We start from the raw sequence: 18,698 nt of genomic DNA, 5'->3' as shown, positions 1-18,698 counted from the left end.
CCCCCAAGGCCCCATCCCCAGCCAGGCCAGAAGCCAGAGCCAGACCCGAACTGTGGTAAGAGCTGCCCAGCAAGCCTGGACCCTTCACTTGCCGTGGGTGGTATGTCCAGGGGGTGGGGACATGGACTGGGGTCTGCTCTCAGGCACCTGTCCCCAACCCCGACCAGGGTAGGTGGAGGGTCCCTGGGTGGCTCTTACCGGCCTGCCTTGGCCTCCATCCTGGCTAGGAGTGGGGCCTCGGGGTGAAAAGGAGGAGCAGAGGGCGGGGCCCCAGGGGGAAGAGGAGGAGCAGGGGGCGGGACCACAGTTCCAGCACTCCTGCCTTAGACTCTATAAATTATTACTGCTCTTTGCTGGAATTGTTTGTACCTTGATCCCCAAAAATATACTGGGTGTCTTGATGATTTAACATGATACCCTGATCGTATCATTTGACATTGAGAAGGATCAGGTGAAGATCTTGCTGGGGGGAGTGGGCTTCCTCAAAACTTTCTTTCTTTTTAAAGTAACCACCCTTCGATGCAATTTGGACAATTCCAGAGAGTGACTGTGTGTGTCTATGTGCGCGTGCTTTCCCCAGAAGTAGGAATCCCACAGAAAAGTTGTCTCTGGCAGGAATGATTCAGCATGATCCAGACATGAGATATGGACTAGGTCAGAGGCAGGCAACTCACATGAACCCTCTCTTTAGTTGCGTGGCAAAACTTTCACAAGGGCTTTCTAAGGGTCCCTCCAGCTGGTCACTAAAAATGGTGCATTTAAAGCAGTTTTTACTTAACAAAACACCCTAAAAACTGCCGTGTTTCACAGTTCTCCAGTGGATTCAGGTGACCATTCAGAGTGCAGCCGAATCACAGATAGATGAAAGCTTGCCCCAGGTTGCTGATCAGCAGGTGATGGGGATACCAGTGGCTAGTCATTTACCCTCTCAGTGGGACACTGGTTTCTGGTTTCAGCTTTTTTCCTTTTTCTGAGGCAGCTCACATTGCAGGAGGAAAAATCTAAAGCAATGATCTGTAAGAGGAAATGGGCTTCACCTCTGTACTTGAGTATTTACTGTAGGGGAGTGTGAGATCTTTCCAGGAGAGGGTAAGAATGCCACAGACAGGGAAAAGAGCAATTTATCAGTCTATTTACATGTAAACTACCTGTGAGTGTGCAAGCATGTCAGGTAAAACTGATGCAGTTATCTGTGCACACACACTAATGTGTGGTTTCAGAGTAGCAGCCATGTTAGTCTGTATCCGCAAAAAGAACAAGAGTACTTGTGGCACCTTAGAGACTAACATATTTATTAGCGCATAAGCTTTCGTGAGCTACAGCTCACTTCATCTAATGTGTGTTTTTACCATATAGATAGTCATTTAAGCAACTAAGCACAGATTTGCAGAGTGGAGGCTTCTCATTGCACCTTCCCCTCCCCTTTTGCATCTGATCAGGGCCAGCCATCATCTGCATCTTTTATTCTTACTGTTCTAATGAAGCATTATAGGATGTTCCTGGGATCAGTGCACTAGCCTGGGACTTGAGAGATCTGAGTTTAAGTCCCTGGCCTGCCTCAGATTTCCTGTGGAAATCATTTAACTTCTCTGTGCCTTGATTTCCCTATCTTTAAAAGTGAGAATCTTTCATAAAAAACAGACAATACTTTCTTTCCTCAGAGGAGTGTAGTGAGGAGAAATTAATTAAATATTGTGAGGCGTTCAAATACTGCAGTAATGAAAGCCATGAAAGATTTAGTCTGTAGAGCAGAGAGAATAATTTTCAGAGAGTGGGTAAGTATTCACTTCACTTTAATATACCTTTTGTATCCATTTTCAAAATGAAACATAACTACATTTTTATATACCCAAACCCAGAATTATACAATTAATATGGTGTATATGACAGCTTTAATTTGTAGGACACTTTTGCTTTCACAAGCAGCTAGCACCATGTTATATTCTCAGAGTGTGATTAGCTAATAAACCTTCTCTGCACTTGGGAGATTTTGCAAAAAATTGCTAACATTGGTTCAGCTCCACTGTTGATAGCCTAATGTACAAAGGTCTCTGGCATTTTAAACAGTGTGTGACCTGCAAGTTTAGATGGTAAGATACCTTTGGCATCAGGGGTGCTGGAACAATTTTTATAGTAGGGATGCTGAGAGCCATTGAACCAAATTGTAAACCCTGTATGTGATGGAAACCACTTCAAACCATTGGAACCCCTAGCATTTCTAGTTCCAGCACCTATGTTCAGCATCTTTGCCTCTTCTATACTAGGGATCTTAGTGCTAGTCACATTGGCAGAGCTAACCCAGTATTAGCAATGATGGATGTTTTTTCAAAATTCCATAGTGTAGATAAAAAGAAAAGGAGGACTTGTGGCCCCTTAGAGACTAACAAATTTATTAGTCTCTAAGGTGCCACAAGTCCTCCTTTTCTTTTTGCAGATACAGACTAACACGGCTGCTACTCTGATAGTATAGATAGACATGGCTATATACATATACAGCAGACTAAGGCTGAGGCCCACTGGATGGTGCCATTGTGGGGAATGCTGCACTGCTCTTCTCACTTAGCTGGTCTCTGGACAAAGGGCCTGGTTCTCCAGGATTCTCCTGCCAGTGGCCTTTGTGTGTCCAACATTCATACAACAACTTATGAAGAGGTGAAAGAGAAAATATCAACTTCCAATTTGAAAAGAAAAGAGAAAAAGTGCTTAATGATGGTTGGAATTAATTGCAGTGGTACAAATGGTTAAGCTGACTGATGGAGCCTGTACATGAAATGCTCTATTTCTCTTTTACAGAAGGTGTTTTCCCGTGAAGCTGATGCGAGCATCTCCTACAAAAGTGTATTTCACAGCTGTCCCAATCTCATGGTATCTGTCATAACAAAATCCTGTTTGCCGCTGCTTAAAAAGGAACAAGTAGTACATTAAGGTAATTAATTAAACTGACAAAACTCTTGAAAATGGAAAGCCCTAGTCAGAAAGACAATGGATTCTGAGGCTGCAGGATGAAATCGTTAATAGCTGTGAAGTTTTTTTCATTTCATTCTCTGTACAGAGAATGTTTTAATCTAGCACATTAGTGGGTTGTTTGCTACATACAGTGGGATGTATTACTGTTGCCTATTTAGAAGCTGCAAGAGAGGAGGCTGAGATGGTATGGACATGTGTGAAGGATGGAAGAAGGGACTCCTGCTACAATGCATTTGAGACTAGAAGTCATGGTGGAGAACAAAAGGCTGTCCAGTCGAATGGGGAATAGACTGTGTACAGGAGGATGGAGTGGATATGGACCAAGCATTGGACTGGTAAGCCTGGGAAAGTCTGTCCTGGCAACCTGACCCCAGCTAGCTGGGAAAAGGGGAATAAGTTTCCAATCCCTAATTTTGCAGAGCATCAAGCATTCTGTTATAAAAGTGTGACTATGTACTATGAATAATTAATTGCAAAGAAAATAAAATGCTCTCCCTCTTTCATACAGTTGGAAAGGCAAGTGGTCACCTTAATTCCCAGTAAATCCTGGAAACAGATAGTTCATCTCAGACATCATTAGCTTCCAGTTTGCTGCAAGCTCAGGACAGCTTCCAAAGACCGTAATGAATGGGGTGAACATGTGCTTTCAGGGTTGTGGAGTATGTAATCAGGAAACTTTTCCTTTGCACAAAAGGAAAGAATGTTTCACCTAACAAAGTATATGCTCTATTCATCCATGCTGGGCAAATAAGAAGTAATACTTTTGAATATTTTTTTAAAAATCACAAAACTTTTATGTATCAGAATTATTTGCTCATCAGTGTAAGACCAGGGGATAATCAAGATACATCCATCAAATTATTAAAAATAATTACTGTGAAATATGACTGGTTGAAAATTTCCTATCAAAATTTTTTTTGATAGATAATTGGGTTTTGAATTAAACAAAATTTTCAGAAATATTGTCTGCTTTCTCTGGAAATTTCATTTTTTTACATTAAAAAATGAATGTCCCAGCCCCAAAATATTTGTAGTTGCAGCTGAAATTTCTGCTGAAAAGCAAAATGTTCTGGGGTGGAGGGGACCCACTTTTTGACCAGCTGTACTATGAAATTTATCAAATCCATTATTTAAAAGTTATTCAACCAGCTCAATTCATGAGGCTTCTTGAAGTTCTTCAGTCCACTGAAGAAAAGTACATACATCATACAAGTATACACAAGAAAAATACATACTGATGCTACTTAAAAAAAATCCTGAATTTTACTTCAACAATTTACTTCATGTTTTAGTGTTGCGTTCTGCAATAGCCACAAGACTGGAGAGGAGAATTTTGCCTATAGTTTCTAAAGCACTTTGGATATCTTTTGTGTAAAAAGTACATATACTTTAGTTAAATACAAGTTATTGGTCTCGATACAGGGGAAACTAGGTGAAATGTAATGGCCTGTGATGAATGTCCGATTAGGCAATCTAATGGTCCCTTCTGGCCTTAAACAATATGAATCTATAAATGCAAGATATTAAGCAGTGGATTGTAGCAAAATAGGTCCTGTCTTTTGCATAAATCCTAATAAATCACAGTGTTTTAGGGCAGGACCATCTATCATAAACTAGAGATGGTCCTACCCTAAAACACTGTGATCCAAACTTCCCTGAACTTTGGGCAAGTTTAGATCTGGATCCAAACTTTAACTGGTCCTTATTTGTGTAGCAGGCCAAATGAAAATTCAGAATCCAAATATCCCCAAACCTTTGGGAAATTTGGGTATAGTTTCTGATCTACACTTTGAACTTCAAACCCAGCTCTTTAATAATCCAGAGCCAAAATATGTCCACATTGTTTTCTATGTAGAGCCTGATCCAGCATCCATTGAAATCAGTGGCAAAACTCTTATTGACTTCACTGGGATTTGGATGAGGCCCAGAGAGAATAAGAGTTGACAGGTTCCTGCTCCTGGAAAAGCTGACACATTGGTGTATGTGGTATAAATGCTCAGTGCTGTTTTCCTGTCTTCAGAATATGCTTGATAATCACAGGACTTCAATTTAACTGTTTAAAATGCCTAAAGTTTTGTCATCTAAAAATTGGAGTATTTGCTGGTTTCTAATCAAATAAGCAGGTCCTCATATAAAGTCTAATGCTGCATAGGTGCCAGTGGGAATTTTGCCATTGATTTCTGTGGTGGCAGGCTCAAGTCTGTTTTCCTTACAGCCTCTGTAACTGTTTCCAGCTCCTAAAGTTAATTAATAACTTTGAAAAAATACAACTTTGTTTAATGTTACTTTTCCATGTAAGCAATTGCTCTTTGGCTTTTCTGCTGAGACTGCCAGCAAAGGCACCATGTGCCAGACACATGCCCTCCAGGAGCTGTCCAGAAAGAATGCTAACTCATTTCATGCAGGCCACCAAACAGCCGCAGGAGAACAACTTTCACTCACTAACAACCTGAGCAAGCAGCCTAGAGGTGAAAGGTTCCATTGCCGCTCACTGGGGCCATGCAGTTTAAAGAACTCTTTCAATGCACAAAAAATGCTTGTGTTAGGCACCAGTCCAATGTCTGGTCATCATTGCAGATGTGTGTTTTTTAGAGCTATCCCAGATTATCTGTGGAACGGGGATGGCATGAACATGAAACAAAACAGCTGAAGAAAGGGTGGGGACAAGACAGAATTCCATTTCCAGATGAGGTGTTCATTTGTCAAATATAACTCCCTGGTGCTTCTGTTGCTGCCTCGTACATAGCTCAATACTGATAGGAGCTGCTTCCACTTCTAGTTGTCAGCTGTGCTGGCATTCCGACTCTTGTTTCCATTCCTCTTGCTGTTGCCACAGGTTAATATAGGAATGCGGTGGCTGCAGATCAAACTGGAAATAATGAAGCTTTTTTACAGTAAAAGGGAATGTACAATAAGGACTACAAAGAAAAAGAATTAGGTATCTGGGGCCATGTCAGAAGGAGAGGGCAGGAGTTCTGGGATAGATGCAGCCCAGCATTTCAATGTCTAATGACGGTGCGAGCAGCCCATGTGTCAAAAAGTCTGATCATTAATAGATGAGGTTCTTAGGGGTCACTTGATAAAATTAACAATAGTTAGGATAGATGATAAAAGCAAATGCTTCTTTATGAAGCCAGTGCCGTTCACTGCTGCAAGGGGTTGTGGAGTCAAACTCAGCAGCTGGATTTTTACCCGGGGCTGTTTAATTTTTATGCCTGTTTCTCATGTGTATTTCATACTATGTGAGGAGTGATGACACCTCCTGTTTTAGGATGTAAACTGAATACCCACCAAATGGGTCAGGGAGCATTCTCCCACTCACGGCCTGATCCTGTGAGATGAGACGTGCCCTTGGGAGAAGCCAGTGGGAGATGAGGATGCTCAGGACTTTGCAGGAGATAATTAGCACCTTGCTAGATCCAGCTGCTAAACCAGGTCCATTATTTATTTTGAAACAAATAAACCTTCAACTAAAATATCAAGTGTCGATGACTACTGGAGTCCAGATAGCTTGAAGGACTAAAGATTGGTAGAGGTGATTGATCTGATCTTAGGTCAATCCTGTTGGTTTTTTTCTCCTTTTTATGTTTAAATGAGTGGGCCATGGTTTTTTTTTTTCCCTTCACTCAGTCACTTCTAAGTAGTCTCAGTGAAGTCAAAGAGTTGCATGTGTGCTAATAAGAGTGGAATTTGGCCTGATATATCTATTAAAATATTGCACCTAATGGACCCTGATACAACTGAAGGGACCTAGTTGTCATTGTAGACAGCTTAATGAAAAACCTTTGCCCAATGTGTGGCCGCGCTTTTTAAAAAAAAGCAAACAATATTTAGGATGTATAGGGAATGGGATGGTGAATAATGAGAATATTCTAACACCTTTATATTAATCAATGGGTGGCCTCATCTAGAATATCATGTGCAGTGCTGGTAACTCCATCTCAAAAAAGAACATTGCACAACTGGAGGGCATTCAGAGAGGGGCAATGAGAATGATCAAGGGCCTAGAAAAAAAAACTCTCCTATGAAGAGAGATTGTGATTGCTTACTGTGGAAAGAAGACAATAAGAGGGGACATGATAAAAAATAATGAATGGTCCAGAGAAGGTAGATCAGGAACTTCTGTTCTCCCTATGCCATAACACATGAATAAGGGGATACTCAATTAAATTAGGTAGGAAATGCAAAACCAGTAAAAGGAAATACTTTTTCACACATCATGCAATTAAACTGTGGAACTCACTGCCACAGGAAGTTGAGACAAAGAATTGAACAGAATTCAAAAAGATATTGGGTAATTATGTGGATATCAAGAATATCCACAGGTGTTATAAATGGTAATTTTTTTTGAGGAATATTAAATTTCATGTTTCAGGTCTTAAGGAGACCTAATGTGTGGTGTGGGGCAGATTATCCCACATCTGCTACTACAGGGGTCTTATACCTTCCTCTGAAGCATCTATCCTGACCACTGTCAGGACAGGATACCGGACTAGATGGATCTTGGGTCTGATCTACACTGGGTGTGTGTGGGGGGAATCGACCTAAGACACGCAACTTCAGCTACGAGAATAGCGTAGCTGAAGTTGACATATCTTAGGTCGACTTACCTCGTGTCCTCACAGTGCGGGGTCAACTGCTACCACTCCCTCGTCGACTCTGCTTCTGCCTTTCGCCGTGGTGGAGTACAGGAGTCGATGGCAGAGTGATCGGGGATCGATTTATCGCGATAAATCGATCTCCGATAGATCAATCACTACCCGCCGATCCAGCGGGTAGTGTAGACGTACCCTAAGTCTAGATAGAACATGGCTTTTTTTCACCCCTAGAAATGTAAGGAAATGAACCTTCTTGTCTTTTTACAACAGTGCAGACCGGGATTTGTGTCAATACAAATTGCAGGTGGCTAATGTATGTGGGCTTTATAAATCCCACACTTTGAAATTTAATTGTTGCCAAGCAAATAAGTTTTGGGATTGCTTACATTTCTGTTGTCAGAGTTGTGCACCACACTTAGAATGTATTTATCTTGGTGAGTAGAAAGATAGGCCCTCAAATAGATTTTTGTGCTTAAAGCTTCAAAACATAAGCACTGTGCAGCTTTGCATTTGTTTTGCAAATCCTTATCGTATCACAGTTATTGCTTGTGAAGTGGAGCAAAAAATAAAACCCACAGAGGACTTAGACGAACCCTCCCTTCGCTGTTTGGTTAGCCATTCTGTTCCTCTGGAAGGACAAACACAAACATGTAATTGAAAACCTACAAAATGCACATCTAAGTATGATAAATAGTCAGCATGTGACTGTGGATTTCTAGGAATTAAATACATTGAATTTCTTCTCAGATGTGTGTCTGCATGCAGCTATTTATTATCTGGGTTCTCCTTAACTTATTTCATGCCTGTTTTTTATTTCATTTTTAGAATAACTGTTGTGTGCTTTAATTTACTCTATCTTAGCCGGAACATATTGAGAAAGACCAGTCTTCAAGATTTTAGATTGTCACAAAGATCTAACCATTGATGTTGAAACAGGAAAAATTGGGTAGTTAAATGAGTGAATTGAATGTACCCTGTCTAATGGTTGTTATAGGCTGCCAGTTGCCATAGGCAATTTTTTTCAAATTTAAGCTCAGAGTTAAGCCTTATAACCCGTATTTAGGGACCTAAATAAAAGCAGGGTGAATTTCAAAGATGCTGAGCACTCACAACCCTCACGGAAGTTAATGGGAATTGCAGATGTCCAGCACTTTAAAAAAAACAAACTATTTTTATGTAGATGCCTGAATATGGAGTTAGGGCCCTGGGTTTAAAAATTTTGGCCTGGATCTCAACTGAAAATATGGCTAGTGAATTGTCCAGGAAACTAAAAATCCTTCTGGGTTCAGAGTTGTGCTATAGTCTATTTGAGCATAGTAATTGATAGCAGGGGGTCTCCTGTGGAAAGGCATTTTTATTATAAGAACGGCATTAGAATGGTATAAAACTATGCTATGGGTCACCTGGCTGTGTTGTATATAGCAAGATCCTTAAGTAACAAATCCAATCCCTATTCACATCGATCAGTGAAACCATGCTGGAATCCTGCTTGTGATCATTGTGTTAAAAAAGTTAGCATGGTTCTGATCCCAGCATGGAAAGGGCCAAACATTTCAAATTAAGATGAGTATAAGTGGACCATCAGGAAACAGAATAGAAGATATTTAGCAAACTGTAACATTATCTAAGACTGTGCTGAAGATTGGAGGGGGAATGTAAGTATTAAAAATTTATTACAATAAGTTTAATTGTAGCAATGAAATGCATAAATCAGAAGCAGTGGAAAAGTGCCTGGTTCCACAGATTAAATCCAATGAATGAAGGAGTTGAAATGAATTTGATTCTAGGAATGTGCTTTCTGTAGAATGTCTACTTTCTCTGTAGTTACTTTTTAATAACTCCAGTTGTGTTTTCTCTTCAGACAGCATGAGGTATCGAAGAAATAGATTTACAGCATCTGGATGGGGTTCATTGGTAGGGTTCCCTGATCTTGAAATTGAGTGTGAAATGCAAACTTCTCTCTTTCTCTCTCAAGACACTTCCCTTGACTGAGGGTGAGGTGATAAAAAGGGGATTGACACTGCAAAGTAATCTCCCCTGGAGCAAGATGGAGGCTCTAACCAAGAAAGAATGGCAAGATTTGCTGAAACTTCTTTAGGTGACAGCTGGATATTCTGACAAGTCCCAGGTACACTGAGCAGGCACTGGAGACTGAGGAGCACTTAATGGTGATGGTGTAGAGGGGCTATGGATTATGATAATATTCAGAGATGAACCAGCTACTGATACGCAGCAGTTCTGTACTGTCCTGCAGCAGCTGTCATGAACGATCATAATAATGTGCTTAAATTCATACTCCATGTAACTTAGATGAAAAGCTCCCTTTATTTCTGTTGCCCTAGTTATGTCTCTGTTTGTTTCTCACAGTAATTAAATCTAGAAAATGTATTTTCTAATAAACTTTATATCCTTTCTCTGAGGCACTGGATTTCAGAGCACTCGTGAACAGGGTATCTGTTGTAACAACCAGGCAAGGTACTAACATACTTCAACAGGACTTTATTTTTAAAGTGGAAACCTCTTTTCCAAGCTCCTGCTTCACCCTCGGTAGCTCTCACTCCACCTCCTCTCAACTTCCTCCCCCTTCCTGTTCCCTGTCCTTTCAGACTCCCAACAGCCAGTGCTCCCAGTTCTAATAATTACAAGCAGCATCTAAACACCACATTCCCTCCTCTCTTAAGAAACTCTCCCAATTAAAATAAACATTGTTGTTCTAACCACAGGAACAAATATGAAACAAGACACTATGCTATTGGCAGATATATTACACTGAAAACACTGTAGATACTACATAACATAGTCTGTAGTCCAGACAGGTGGTCATCTGGGTCTGACAGGCTGTCTCTCAAGCCCCGGTTCCAGTGCAGTGTCTTGTTGTGTTGCTACTGCGGTGAAGTCATCCAGTGCAGACTGGGTGTTGGCATAATCTCCTCTTGATGCATAGGCAGGTGCAAGATAAGAAGCATTCCATACCCGCCCCTCAGAAAGTCGATAGGTGTAATGTGGCGGTTCAATGACAAGACAGAACACAGCTTTTAGCAAGCAAATGGCTGGTCTGCTAACAGGCTTCTGCCTGTCAGCTTTCCACCTTCCCCTTTATTCTTTCTCTCCCCCCGCACATTACATTCTCCAACAGATAAAAGGAATACACTGGCTTTGTTTAACATTCTTATTTACCAGTTTCTATCTACCACATTCCTTGCTCTCGGGCCTTGAGCCCAGTCCTGGGAGGCTTCCCACGGTTCATGTCATCTGGGCGAGATTCCAAGGTTGATGCCCTTGAAAGGAGCTGTGTGTGCACAGGTCCAGCACAACACTCCGGGTGTGCCCTGAATGTTGCCAAGCGCATAAACCTTGTATGAATCCTACATCCCCTCCTTTTTTGTTTATTTGTGCTCGGCCATCTCATGGTAGCCATCAATTCGCTTTTGCAAGCCAATTAACTCCCGGACAGACGAGGTCATAACTCATGGAGCCTGCCAGGGCGGGTCTCTACAAAGCCTTAACAAAAAGGAAATACATTGCACACAGAAACAGCAAAAAATGAGCTTAAGAAGGTAAAGTGTAATTGGCCGGGCCCCAATTAGCCATGCTAGAGTACTGGGAAGAGAGGTTCGCGTAAGAAGCGAGCATCATCTCATTCCCAGTTTCCTCAGGGTGTTGACATACTGGAATAAGGCATGTACCTAACAATTCTTCAGCTGCTACAAAATCAGATAAACAAAAGTGGGTAACATTTGCTATTGAAGCCAATCTTTCCCATAGGTTATATGTCATTCGGGCCCGTAATGGAGAAAGCGCTCCCGAGCCAACCCCTACAGGAAATAGCAGGCACAAAAGGCATACAGTCAATACAGAATTAGCAGTAATTTGGGCGAGCATTGCCACAAACAAAGTCTCAGAAGTCTCTGGCTGTTGGTTTGCTGCCAGTCTTCGTTGAGCCGCGGCGACCAGTGCTTTTACTGCTCCCCATGTCACGGGCTGGCTTGGGACACTACGCCTCCTCCGTTTCCATCCCGCTGTTGTCGACCCGGGAGGCACCGCGTTCTCCTCCAAGGTCAGCTGAAACTCCGGTATGGGGTTCGACAGCCCCTGGTGCCACGCCATGCTGTTTCAGTGCCGGTCGCACACACCGGGCCGGAACCCACAACGGTCCTACAGGGAGAGACACAGCAGCATATCCCCGACCCCAAGTAATTAAAGGTACCGGGCCCAACCATTGCAGATCGGGCAGCTGACGGTAATAGATACGCTGTCTTTCCAGTACCTCGGACTTATGAAAATGCCAATCCGTGGGGGTCTGCTGATCTGCTTTCAGCGTTAAATTATTTAAAATAAACAAAAGGATATGCAATTGTTGCTGAATGTCTCCTAAGGTTTGGAGACGCAGCTCCTCTTGTTTTAATTGTTTGTCGAGCAAGGTTTTTAGCGTGCAATTTGCACATTCAACAATAGCTTGGCCTGTGGAATTATAAGGGATCCCATGTTTGAGACGGACGTCCCATTGGGCACAAAAGATGGAGAGGGCTGTGGAGCAATAGGCTGGGGCATTATCTATTTTTATCTGGCTCGGGCGACCCATAACAGCAAAACAGGCTAACAAATGGTGAATAACTTTGGGAGTGGCTTCCCCACGCTCTGGGGTCGCCCAGAGGAATCCTGAATAGGTATCAATGGAAACATGTAAAAACGAATAGGGGCGGAATTGTGGCACGTGAGTGACATCCATTTGCCACAGCTGATTCGCTTCGGTACCTCTGGGGTTAATGGCATAAGAAAAGGTAGGGGCAGCAGCGGCACAGTGGGGGCAGGAATGAACAATAGAACTGCATGATCAGCAGGAATGTGAAACTGTCGGGCCAAAACAGAGGCAGACTGATGAAAAAAGGAATGGCTTTCAGTGGGGTCAGAAAAAAGGAAATTTACCTGACCACGTAACACGCGATCAGCGCGCGCATTGCCTTCAGTAAGTAGCCCAGGCAGAGGGGTATGACTGCGAATATGAGCAACAAAATAAGGGAAATTACGAGTGGTGATGAGATACTGTAAGGACAAAAACAGGCGAAGAAGGTCCGCATCGACCTGAGGGGTAATAAGGGCAAGGGGTAAATGATCAATTACCTGATAAACATAATGCGTGTCCATGATCAAATTAAAGGGACAATCAGCAAAAAGTTGAAAGACCAAAATAACAGCAGCTAGTTCCAAGGACTAGTAAAGCTCTCCAAGCGCTGTGCATGCAAATATTGTTGTACAAGTGAATGAAGTGCTTTCAGCTTTTCTAGGGGGAGGGGCCACTGGTCAATCCATACGAGCTCTAAGGATTGCGATACTAATGGTAATGCAGATGGCAAGGTGGGTGAGGGAGGATTTTGGGCCATTATGTATTAATATCGAGGGTGGTGTCCAGCTTTGTAAGTAAGTCACGGCCCCAAATATTGAGGTGGACAGGGAATACAAAAGGGCGGATTGTGGCAAGGGCACGGCCTCCTGGTTTAGAGACCGTGACCCAAGACAAACTTTGGCGCCCGGGTTTGCTAACCCCGATCCCCCACAACTCTTTAGAAGGAACTGTTGGCCAACCGACCGGCCACTCCGGATCACGAATCACCGTAACATCAGCTCCAGTGTCCACCAACCCTGTAAAAGGAACATTATTTAAAAGAAGTGTTAACTGAGGTTTCGAGGGGCGGACCGACATTGTTAGAGCAACAAGTGGAGAGGACGTGTTGTGAGATGGCGACTGAGCCAGCGTTGATCCAAAGCCGCCTCCGCCCCGGGTTCGATCCTCTGCAGCTGGCACGTGATAGGGGACTAAAATCAATTGCGCAATTGACCGTTCACGCGGGAGCGACTGCGGAAGATGGGTCCATACCTGAACCTTAATAACATCGGTGTAATCGGCATCCCTGGGATGACAAAAAAACCCTGTTTCCCAGCGTGTGAGCGAGGGAGAACCAGACCCACAAAACCCGCAGGGAGCGGTCCCGTCAGCTGTGTAGGTATGGCGCAAACCTCCCCCGGCAACTGAAAATCAGCGTCCTCCTGCATAATCAAATCAAGCCCTGCACTTCCAGCAGTCGCCGCCCTCATGGAGTCTACGGATTTTAAAGCAGAGGAACAGTTGTCTGAGTGGGAAATACCCCCGTTTGGCCCTGGGTTCGGGGGGAACCCGTCGTGCGGTTTCCCGACCCGCTACGACACTGATTAGCCCAGTGATAGCCCTTCCGACACTTGGGGCACTTCTTTGAGGGGCGGGCGGGCACCGTCGATGAGCGGCACTCCTGCTGAAAGTGACCCTCCTTACCACAGCGGTAACAATGCTTCCCCTCCTTCCCGCTTTTCCGCAGGGCGGCGGCCAGAACCCCAGCTTTATGTGCTTGGGTTCCAATGTTTTGGCACGCCTGCAGCATGTCTGATAGCTCTAGAATTCCAGAGGCTTGTGCTGCCTGGAGAGCACAGCGGTAATCCTCGTTCGCATTTTCAACCGCCATTTTTAACAGGATCTCCTGAGCTGCCGCAGGGTTATCCACCTGTCGGAGGATAGCCTCCTGCAAACTGTTGGTAAAATCCATAAAGGACACTGATGCACCCTGATGGATACTGGCAAAGCTTTTGGTAGGCTTGCCTGAATCCAGGACCTTCCGGAAAGCATGCGGGGTGCAGGTGGAAATAATGGGGAAGACGGCCTGAGGGAGTTGAGACTGCATCTGAACAGTAGCAAACTGGCCCTCCCCTGCCAACTGCTCATAAATGACACCTTGCTCTCTATATACCTGGGCTTGGCGTTCCGCCTTCTGCCGATACTCACTAAGCCAAATAATATACTGACTGGGCGTCAGCATCATGCGCAACAGCGCCTTCCAATCTTCAGGGATCAGGGTGTACCCAGTACCTAGCCCTTCAATGAGACCACTTACATACGTGCTCGTGAGGCCGAACTTGCGAATCGCTTTCTTTACGTCTCTGATCACCGAGTAGGGCAAACTGACCCAGTTTGCAACCTGGTTGCCCTGGACATCATCCTGCCAGGTCACCGGACAAACTGAGACCAGCTCAGCCAGCTCCTCTGCTGTAAGATCTGAGTGAGTCTTCGCTGCGTGAACCATTTGTTGCACCAGTGAAAGCCGCTGAGCAGACGCGGACGACCCCCCAGGGGGCCCCAGAGCATGGGGCCCCACGGGGGGAGGGTGATCACACACCAGCTCCGGTGGGAAAGGCCAGGGAGGCGGTGGTAATAGAGGCACTGGGGGCGAAGCAGGGGGAGGGATGGTTGCAGGAGCGGACAGGGGTGGCGGGATCGGCAGCCCCTCTGTTGGCGCGGGAGAGGGCCTTTCCGAGGCGACACCCTGTGTCGCATCGCCAGGAGGGGGGATGGCTGCAGGAGCGGACGGGCGTGGTGAGATCACCAGCCTCGCGAGGGAGGGCCTGTCCGAGGCGACACGCTGTATCACATCACGGCAGAGGTGCCAGGCATGTAGAGCCTGCACGGGTGCCTGAGGCTCTTTGTGCAATGTCTGGCCCAACTGCTCCCAGTCCGCTAGCTTAAGGGTTCCAGCTTCAGGGTACCACGGGCATTGGGCACTCACCTCCTGTAGCAGGAGAGTGAGTTCTCGAGTGGGGCAATCATGCTGAGCCTTACGCAGCAAATAATGTAGCTCACTGCGGTGTTGCACTTGCAAAGCAGAGAGGGAGCTTCCCATACTTACCACAATGAAAAATACTCACCGGGATCCGTGAAGCGGATGAGTGACGCATCTGAAACCCTTGCCGGGTGAGGTGAGTGCTGAGGGCCCCACGTTTGGGCGCCAGTTGTTGCGGTTCAAATACAAGACAGCACAGAGCTTTTAGCAAGCAAACGGCTGGTCTGCTAACAGGCTTCTGCCTGTCAGCTTTCCACCTTCCCCTTTATTCTTTCTCTCCCCCCGCACATTACATTCTCCAGCAGATACACTGTTTCTCCAACAAAGGAATACACTGGCTTTGTTTAACATTCTTATTTACCAGTTTCTATCTACCGCATTCCTTGCTCTCGGGCCTTGAGCCCAGTCCTGGGAGGCTTCCCATGGTTCATGTCATCTGGGCGAGATTCCAAGGTTGATGCCCTTGAAAGGAGCTGAGTGTGCACAGGTCCAGCACAACACTCCGGGTGTGCCCTGAATGTTGCCAAGCGCATAAACCTTGTATGAATCCTACAGGTGTAAGGTCCCTTCTTCTCTATGATTTTAAGAGGAGCTGTGAATTTATGGTCCCCTTTGTGTAAAATTCCAGGTTTTCATATTTTAACCGCACTCAAACTTTGGTTCCTTAGCACCCCGCCGCTTGTCTGTGAAAGCCTTATACTTTGCTTGGTTCTGTTCAACTATTTTTCTCACATCATCCTCGGTTGGGGCATCAGGTCGTGCCTTTAACAATCCAGCAATGTTCAGTTTAATATTCATCTGTTTCCCATACAGTAACTCTGTGGGTGATCTTTGTGTTGTGGCATGTCGTGTAGCCCGGTATGCTTGCAAGAAATTAGTAGTGAAGGTTATCTGCAATCGCCCTTCCAGTTTAGCCATTTGCAAACTCTCTTTCAAAATTCTGTTAAACCATTCGATTTCCCCATTGACTCGAGGGTAATATAGGGATGACCTTCTGTGTAAAATGTTCCTTTCTGCTAGAAAAGTTTCAGACTCCAGGGAAGTAAATTGACTACCATTATCTGAAACCAGTTCTCTGAGGTTACCTTCCCTGCTAAAAACTGAAGAGAGGAACTTAATTACTGTAGCAGAAGAGATTTGCGACGTAAACGCTACCTCAGGCAATTTACTGAAATAGTCTAGTAAAGTAATGGCATAACGGCAGTCACTTGGAGCAGTATCAAAGGGTCCTACAATGTCAATCGCCACTTTTTCCCATGCAGATTCAGGAAGAGGAACTGGCTGTAATGGAGGGGTACATGTCACTGCTCTCTTATCATGGATTTGGCAAGTGACATAGGATTTTATGAGTGCTTCAGTTTAAGAGTCCATCTCTGGCCACCAATACAGATCCCGTAGTCGTTGGTTTGGTTCGGACAATTCCTTGATGAGTATCGTGTGCCAGCTGTATGAGTTTTGACTGTAATTCTTCTGGCACAAGGAGCCAGTGTGTACCTCGTAGCACACAGCCATAAAACAAAGAAAGTTCATCCTGCACTCTAAAATAAGGCAGCAAAACTGGGTCAAGGTTTTTAGGGTTACTGGGCCATCTCTTTGTCAGAAATTCCCATAGTTTTTGTTGAATTGGACACGCTGAACAAGCATCTTGAAATTATTCTTTTGTAACTGCAGTAAGAGTGATTGTAGTAAGCGCAACTACTACATCCTCATCCTCTGGTGGACCATCTGGTGAAGGCAAAGGCAGGCAAGAAAGGCAATCAGCTACCACATTTTGGTTTCCAGGCTTATATTCCAATTCATAATTGAAAGAGAGTAGTCTTGCAGGCCATCGAGCAGTACGATATACTGCTCTTCCCAGTCCTTTAGTGGTGAGCAACGTCGTCAAAGGGCTGTGGTCTGTGTGCAACTTGAACATGCAGCCCCACAGGTAAGTCTCCATTTTTCAGTAGCCCAGACACAAGCAAGTGCTTCTTTTTCGACTGTAGAATATTTCCTCTCAGCATTACTTAGTGTCCTTGAAGCAAATGCAACAGTCCTCTCTGTGCTGTCCTCATGAAGTTGTGTGAGGACAGCCCCAAGTCCATAATCAGAAGCATTAGTAGTTACAATTGTGGGCAATGCAGGAGTGCATAGTGCAAGTACTGGATTATGTACAATCAAGTCTTTCACCATTTTGAAACTAGCTTGTGCATCCGTTGTCCACACTAAGGTTGAACTTCTCTGTAGTAATTCTCGTAACGGTTCAATGACAGAAGCATAATTGGGAAAGAATTTTGTATACCAGGAGGTAAGACCCAAGAAGGAATGTAAGGTTTGCAAATCTGTTGGAGGAGGAGCATTTGAAATTGCCAGGATATGATCTGGATCAGGTTTTAGTCCAGCCCGTGAAATTGTATGCCCCAGAAAGGAGAGTTCAGTTTGTCTAAATTTGCATTTGGACCTATTGAGCTTGAGGCCTGCTTTGCTGATGCAGTTTAATACAGACTGCAGGTTATTATCATGCTCCTCAGAAGTATTTCCAAACACAATAATATCATCCAGATAGTACTGAACTCCATGTTGATTCTTCAGAATCAATGACATCATTTTTTGGAAGGCACTTGGGCAGATGCGAGAACATATGGAACACATTTAAAACAAAATAGTCACTCATGTGTAATAAATGCTGTGAGGTCTCTGCTATCTTCATGCAACATAACCTGGCAGTATGCGCTCTGAAAATCAAGAGTGAAAAACATATTGCTCCATGGAGTTTTGCAAATAGTTCTTCTATGTGAGTAAGAGGATGGCTGTCAATCACAATAGCTTTATCTGGCTTCCTTAAGTCCACACAAAGGTGAATGCCTCCACCCGTCTTCTGCGTCACTACTATGGGTGAAACCCATTCCGAGGAGTCAGTCTCTTCAATAATGTCCTTTTGAACAAGTTTTCTAAGTTCGTCTGAAACAGCTTCCCTGACTGAAAATGGTAAGCGCCATAACTTCTGTCATACAGGCATCACATTATTCCGCATTTTAACTTTATGCAGAAACCCATAAGCACAGCCAAGTTTCTCCTCAACCTGTTGATGGGTCCTGGCTGAAACTGGTGTGTGTACCGCAAGAGTGCTTTGCTGAGGAAGATCAATTCATCCATTAACTACCCCAAGATTTAACGCAGCCAATAAATCTCTACCAAGGATAGGAGTGCCTTTGTGGACAATGTAGAACTCTGCAGTTACACAGCAATCACCAAAAGTAACTATTGCTAGCAGGCATCCATGTACTGGAATATGGTTTTTCAAATAGCACACCAAGTGAAGTTTGGGTTCAGTAAGAGGCACATCTTTAAAGTAATGCAAATAGATGGAATCAGGTGGTATAGATACTGCTGAGCCAGTGTCCAACATTAGCTGAATAGAGTGTGATTTGCCTGAGGGTGTGGCGGAAACATTTACAGTGCACTTTATTTGTTCTGGAATATGTGCAGTAGTGATTTTGTCCACACTCAG

General features: G+C 44.2%; 1 long non-coding RNA gene across 1 annotated transcript; it reads right to left on the bottom strand.

The window, feature by feature from the left end:
* Positions 1 to 10,598: 10,598 nt before the first annotated feature.
* On the bottom strand, positions 10,599 to 15,756 carry LOC142072958 (uncharacterized). The gene is made up of 2 exons (XR_012669584.1): positions 15,294 to 15,756; positions 10,599 to 13,205 (listed from the first exon to the last, which is right to left on the bottom strand). It is a non-coding gene; the product is annotated as an uncharacterized LOC142072958 (long non-coding RNA).
* Positions 15,757 to 18,698: the final 2,942 nt, after the last annotated feature.

Source organism: Caretta caretta, chromosome 8, assembly GCF_965140235.1.
Source record: "Caretta caretta isolate rCarCar2 chromosome 8, rCarCar1.hap1, whole genome shotgun sequence".
In the NCBI taxonomy this organism is placed as follows: domain Eukaryota; kingdom Metazoa; phylum Chordata; order Testudines; family Cheloniidae; genus Caretta; species Caretta caretta.
This window is presented reverse-complemented; position numbering and strand designations above follow the sequence as displayed.